We start from the raw sequence: 7439 nt of genomic DNA, 5'->3' as shown, positions 1-7439 counted from the left end.
TCCTAATTTTATTTAAGTAGGTATACCATTATCTCATTCCTAATTTTATTTATGATAAATATGCCCTTGCAACGAAAGGGCCAAAACTATGGTAAGATTTTACATTTTTTTTGTGAGACAGTTATACCCTCAAACAAAAAGTCCTACATTAGCTTCAATTTAGGTAAGCAACTTATACCTTAAAAAAAAAAGTAGAGAATAGTTTAAGGAGACCAGATATATATAATCGATATTTTAAAAAAAATTAACTTGGAGATCATTTTGATTTGATTCTTTGAAATTCTAAATTAAAAAAAAATACACAACGTGAAGATGAACTAGGAACTTAAGTTATCTGATAACGTAATTTAGTACTAAAATATTCAAAATTACTAAAAAAAAAAGTTGGTGATGTATTACTGAATAATGTATTTTGGGGTTTAAAAAATGGAGGAGATAGTAAAAATTGGTACACTGGGAGACTAAAAAGGGAGGTTTTGTAATCATATCATATCATGAAAATCGTTTCTCCTCTAGAAAATGAACAATCGTCTTTCGTTGCGGAAGACAACTTTTTATTGTTCTCATCGTCTGAAACAAATATGCTAATGTCATTGTGTAGGAAAGATTGTGCGTCTTCGTGGTCTGATATATATTCACCATTAATATATGTCTTGTTGATGGAGTTTCTGGGTATATGCGAGCTTAGATTCCTTGAATATAGTTTTTGTGGTGTGCTATATTTCGTAGAAGACAAACATTGAGCCTAAACATTAAAATTATTCTTAAATTTTATAATAAAATATTGTTTTTTTATAATTCCTAACATATTTCCTCTTTGGGGGAGGGGTTTTGTTGGAGACGTAGTTGAAATTTAAGACCTAAGGTTTAAAATGTTGTCGTTTTAATATGGTTTAGATATGTCATATTTTTTTAGAAAACCTATATGGTTTACACAACCCCAAATTTTCCTTTAAAACTATATGTTGTGTATATATCGGGTGAATCTAATTTAATGTTTTTTAGGAGTCCTACCTTGTCGTCATATTTACTTTTAGTTATTGGTGTTGTCTAGTATGATGCAATTGTTGCCGTTGTTCAATTAGTTTACCAACTATGATTATGGTTGAGGCAATAATATAAATTGTTAGGGTAATAGTACGTATATACCTGCATGAATAGAAAATTGTGTTATTTCATATAAGGATGGACAGAATAATATCTAAGGACTCTGAGATAATTGAAATTTTTTTTATTTTCTTTATCTAATAAAAGCAACTAACTTTTTCGGATAGCAATTAAAAGAAAATTCATTGTTTATTTTCAATCAAAATTAAAAGTTTCTACATCACTCTACCAATTATGACTATGGTTGAGGTGATAATATAGATTATTAAGGTAGTAGTACGTATATACCTCGTATAAATAGAAAATCACGTTGTTTTATATAAGGATCGATTGAAGAATATTCGAAAACTCTGATAAAAATAATTAGAAAAAAATATATTTATTATTGAATAGCAGAAACAACTAAATGTTAAATTATAATTAAAAGAAAAGTTAGTGATTATTGTTAAATAGAAATTAAGAATTTCGACCTAATTATTCTTCAATTACTCTACCAAATATGATTATGATTGGGGTAATAATATAAATTGTTAGGGTCATTGTACGTATATACCCGCATGAATAGAAAATGGTGTTATTTCATATAAAGATAGACAAAATAATATCTAAAGACTCTCATAATAATTGAAAAGGATTAAGAATTTCAAATAATGATTAATTTAAAATTCCATAGATGAAACACTGAGACGAATCGTATAATTAGTGAAATCACAATAAAAAGTAAAATTGGGCTAGTAGGTAGAATTAAATACCATGAATTAATTAGTTTGATTTTGAAAAAGAATTTGAATTAGTTTGATTTTTTTAAACAAAATCTCAATGAGTTAGTTTTATTTTGTAATCTATGTAGAGATTTTAGAGATTCATTTTACTTTGAAATAAAATCTCTTTGTGTTAATTGTTGTAATGTGAGCGGGGTAAATTTGAGAATTGACATATTAACTAATTTTCATGAATCAAAGGAATGTGGGTGGGGTAAAAATGTAAATTGACTATTCCCATAATTTTCTTAAATTAATGTTAGTCTGAAAAAGGGATGGGGAAAACTTAACATAAACGCAATTGAAATTCCTGAGAAGTTATACATTTGTGTATTCAGAAGATCATTTACTATTTTTTGAAACTCGATCTCTCCCTTATAAAACTTATGGTCATTTTTAATTACCGTATTCTATGTCTAAAGATTAGCGGAATCTAGTAGATAATTATGAATTTCTCCTTCGGAATATAGATTCAATATAAAAATGAATACAAAATCAACAAATTGAAAATTTTAAATATTGGAAAAGATGGAAAATATTGTAAAATGGAAAATATTGAATAAAAATCAAATCTAATATAAATTTTGTTTAATATATTATATTAAACACCTGTAATACAAATATGGAAAAGATGGCATAAAAATCAAATTTAAAATTTAAAGATCACAAATCCGATTAAATATAGATTAAATATAGAAGTAACAATGTCAGATGTGCTTGACGGTCCCTATAATACGCTCATTTGGAATCTGTAGAGTAACAAGGAATCAATTGAGATCAATACAAATAGAGTTAATAGAAAAAATTCAAATATTAGAATTAAATAGAATAGATATAATCAAAATTAAATTGTTTAATGTATAGGTAAAATAAAATATACACATATATCTTTTAGATAAAATTTAGTGCGATTACTCTAAGAGAATGTTAACCTTGATTAATCTAATCAAATTCAATTCAAATAAATAATATAAATTAAAGTATTTTAAGTTATTAATTATTTTATATTAACTTTCTAAAAATATTATTTTATACTAACTATGTTTAATTATTGAATTATTATTATATAATTTAATTTTATTCGATTTAATTTAACCTAGTTTTTTTAGATATAATTTAACCTAGTTGATTCTTATATTTTTATTTAATTTTCATTAATTAGTAAAAATTAATTTACATCAATAAAGTTTAATAAGTAAATTGATAGTAAATAGTTTTATTTGTTTTATTTAATTTAATTAATTTAAAATTGATCTATTGAATTGGTTTTATTTATTAATTTGTTTTAATTGATTGGTTTATGTCAAAATAATTTACATCAATAAAGTTTAATAAGTAAATTGATAGTAAATAGTTTGATTTGTTTTATTTAAGTTAATTAATTTAAAATTGATCTATTGAATTGGTTTTATTTATTAATTTATTTTAATTGATGGGTTTATGTCAAAATATAGTAAATGTAATATCTATATCTATATCTATACTATAGTAAAAAGGGAGGATGTAGAAAAAATATTTTTGACACTTTTGTCCCTTACTAATTTTACTAATTTACAAATTAAGTCATTAATATATTATTATAAATTTTAAATTAATCATTAATTATCAATACTAATAGCTCCCCTACAACATTAAATTAATGTTTCTTTAATTATAATTCATATTAGAATTTCAAGAGTTTTAGAATTTCAAAAAATTTTGTAACTTCTTATCCTCTACTACTATAAAAATAGACTTTCTTCCACCATATTTTTCTCAACACACTTAGAGTTTCACTACTTTATTCTTAGTTCTCTCAAATCATCTCTCAAATATTATTCAATCTTGAAAACTTCTTGAGATGTTGGTGACATATTCATCTAGAGCTGCAAGAGATTGATAGGCATCAGGTTGCAAGAGATGCATATTCATTAAGTTGCAATGGATGCACGTGTCAATATATATCTTGAATAGTTGGTTTGCGACGTCACCGTTCCACAATTTTATGAAGTTCAATAATAGTATTTGTCAAGCAATTATCAAGAGTGGGTATATTTACTCTAAAAGATTAGTGTATAGTTAGGATTCTTATTTTTTTTTGTTACTATTATTTTTTTTTGTTCTTTTATAATTATTGTATTTTTTTTATTTAGAATGTTTTCGTTTGAGCAATTTTATTTTACAAGCTCGTGTTCTTATTGTTGAAAAAAAAATTAATGTAAGTTAATACATCAAAATGTGTTAAATAATTAAATAGTAAATTAATAAATTAATTATCAACAATATCTTGTGTGAAATCTTAAAATGTGAGATACAAAATTTTTGGTCATTTCATAATAATATAATTTAAATAAATTATCATTAATAAATTTAATCACAATATTATATTAAATCAATAAATTAATTTGATCAAGTTAAAAAGTACAATAAATAACAAAATGTTAGCTCCAAAAATCGTTAGAATCTTTAATAAACAAACAAAATATTAAAAAAAAATAAAAGGCCTAATATAAGATGAAATAACATTTTAAAAATAAAAATATTAAAATACTTATTTATTTTTTAATTAGGATATTAAAAATAATGAGATGTAACCTAGAACCTAGAATTCATTAAAAAGTGGCATGAGATAATTAATTTAAGATATTTTATATATTGTCAATTTCAACATATTTTATTAATAATTTATTATTTTTATAATTTTACTAATTAAGAAAATAAATTTATCATTTGTAATATATAAGCAACTAATGAATTTTTTTATAAATTTAAAGTACATATTAATTTTATTACTATAATACAAAATAAAGTAAAAGAAAAAAAATGTATGCGTAGAACATGAAAAGTTTATTTACTCTTAATTATATAATATTTAATCTTAAAATAACAAGAATCTTAAAATCTAAAAAGAATACGATGAAATTTAATCTAAAAATACAAAGAGTCTTGAAATTTAAAAGAATTATAATATATTATATATATATAAAATTGTGGAGGTGGAAGAAACTTTTTTGGACATAATTACCCTCCCTTCCTTATTAAATACCATATGTGTGATTTATTATATATTAATATGTGTGATTTATTATATATTATGTGCTGTGATGAGATGTTTGTGGGCAAGTTTAGAAACTTTCGAGCAGCTCTTTCAACTGCCGCCTAATCTCCCAACATGCTCAAAAACCGAGAGCCGCCCAGGGACTGGACAACCGGAGGGAGCTTGCTTCTCGAAAGAAGATAGGCCGGTCAAACAAAAACAAGGCGCAACGGGCTCTCCCTCCGCTCCTAGTCACTAAGTTGTGCTATTCTGTCCTCGGGGGGACTCCACCAAGAGGTTCTTGAGTTTTTTTTTTCTTCTTTTAACCCTTGTATTCATGCTATTAAAAATAAAGAAGTTAAAAATATATTTAATTTGCTTGTCTTTTAAATTATATTTCCGTAAAAGGCATTATTTAATAGTGTTTAATTATATAGAATATTAGAAGGATAAAATCTCAACAGTTTTGCAATTTCTCCCTTACAACTATAAAATGACCCTCTTCCACTCATTTTCAACAACAATTTCATATTTGTTTCTTTCTTTCTTATTCTCCTACTTTTTTTTTATTTTTTCTCTCACTATTTCTTATTTTAAAGATTTTTTAAGTAGTGCAGCAGATAGCATTCTAATTTTTCAGAGCATATACAAAATCATCGAAAACATAATTGCTTAAATTGTGGCAAAGACAGACAAGAGAGACTACCTTCTATAATTGTAAGAGAGGTTGCGATGGAACAACTCACGTGGCTGCAAAGATGACGATCCATTCTGCAGTTGAGGGACTGTGACCAGAGGAGACACCTGCAAAGATTTCGTGGGAGCTTATGCAACTTACATTTGTGAAAATTTTGAGGAAGATGATGCAAGTTGCTAGGGCTATAAGTAACTGAGTTACTTATTTTATTTATTTTAGCACTTTAAACAAAATTTGTTTTTATTGAATTATTTTTTTAATTAAAATCATCTCACTCCCCATCTCACTAGTTCTTCTCCTATATTTAGGGGTGTTTTTATTTTTGTCCTTTTAAATATCTTCACTTAAATTTCCCTATTAATACATTGATACGAGTAGATACATAATAATCCACCCAAATAAATAATTTAACATTTATTTTTTATTCCATACACATTTAATTTTAAACTAAATAAATCTTTCTGTTTTATTTATTTAAAATATTCACTTATAAAAGGTATGATTCTTCATTTTTTCACTTTTAAAAATTAAATAAATTTTAAAATAAAAGTACAAATACACATTGAAATTAATAATCTAAATAGATTCGTAAAATTAACCATGATGTGAAAAGTTTGAATATACAATATTTAATCAATTTATTTATAAAATTTAAATTTAAAATTTAAGACTTCATCTCTGACTATTATAATGGAATTTGAAAAATTAGTGTTTTAATAGTTAAACAATATTTTAAAAAATAAGAATATTAAAATATATTAAAATTAATAATCATGTGCATTCATAAAATTTTCACTGTCAAATAAATCTTGCAACGTTATTTATTTGAAACATTGACTTTGAAATTGATGACATGATTTTTTTTTTCATTTTTTAACTTTTAATAAAATAATAAAATTTAAAATTTAATAATGAAATTTGAAAAGTTAAAGTATTTTAATAATTAAACAATATATTTAAAGAATTAAAAAATAATGCTATAATGCGTTAATAATTAAACAATATTGGTTTTTAAAATAATAAACACTAATGGCATAATTTTAAAAAATTATTATTATTTAGTTAATTGGTATAATTTAAATATTCAGGACCCATTTGATAACCATTTCATTTTTGGTTTTTGGTTTTTAATTTTTAAAAAACATGTTGTCTGATAATCAATTCAATTTTATGTTTTTTTTTTCAAAAATCATTTTGAGATTCTATGTAAATTTCAAAAGTAAATAAAAAAAAAATTCAAAACTAGGTTTTTGTCTTTCTAAATATGATTTTTTCTTCTAATACTCAACTTTTTTTTTTCTTTTTCAAATTTATCTCTAAAAATTTTATTTTTCAATCTAAACTTTTGTTATTTCTAAATTTCTTTTACACACTTTATTTTTCTCTTTCTAAAATTTTCATATTTTGAATATTTATTGTTATTTGTCTCTCTCCAAATTTTTTTGTATTTTTGTTTTTTTTAACCAGTTTCATTTCTCTCTCTAAATATTTAATATTTTTCCTAACTTTTTTCTCTCTAAAATTTCATGTTTTATAATTTTTATTTCTCTCCCTAATCTATTTTTCCTCTGAAAATTATATTTTATTTTCTCGTTCATTTTTTTTAATTTTTATTTATCTTTGTATTTATTTATTTTCACTAAAAATTATATTTTAAATCTTGTTTTTATCTCTAAAGTAATTTTTTCTCTATTTTTATATTTTTTTTTCTTTAACATATATTTTCCTCTCAACTTTAGCTATCATCCAATGTGGTATTGAAGCACAGAACACCGGATACAGATTAGAGAACAAAATAAAGTTGAGAGGAAAAGATATTTTAAAGAAAAAAGAAATATAAAGATAGAGAAAAAATTAC

The sequence above is a fragment of the Momordica charantia genome (assembly GCF_013281855.1).
Source record: "Momordica charantia cultivar OHB3-1 chromosome 2 unlocalized genomic scaffold, Mcharantia_2.0 BLBB01000002.1, whole genome shotgun sequence".
In the NCBI taxonomy this organism is placed as follows: Eukaryota; Viridiplantae; Streptophyta; class Magnoliopsida; order Cucurbitales; family Cucurbitaceae; genus Momordica; species Momordica charantia.
Note: the sequence above shows the minus strand (reverse complement) of the source record.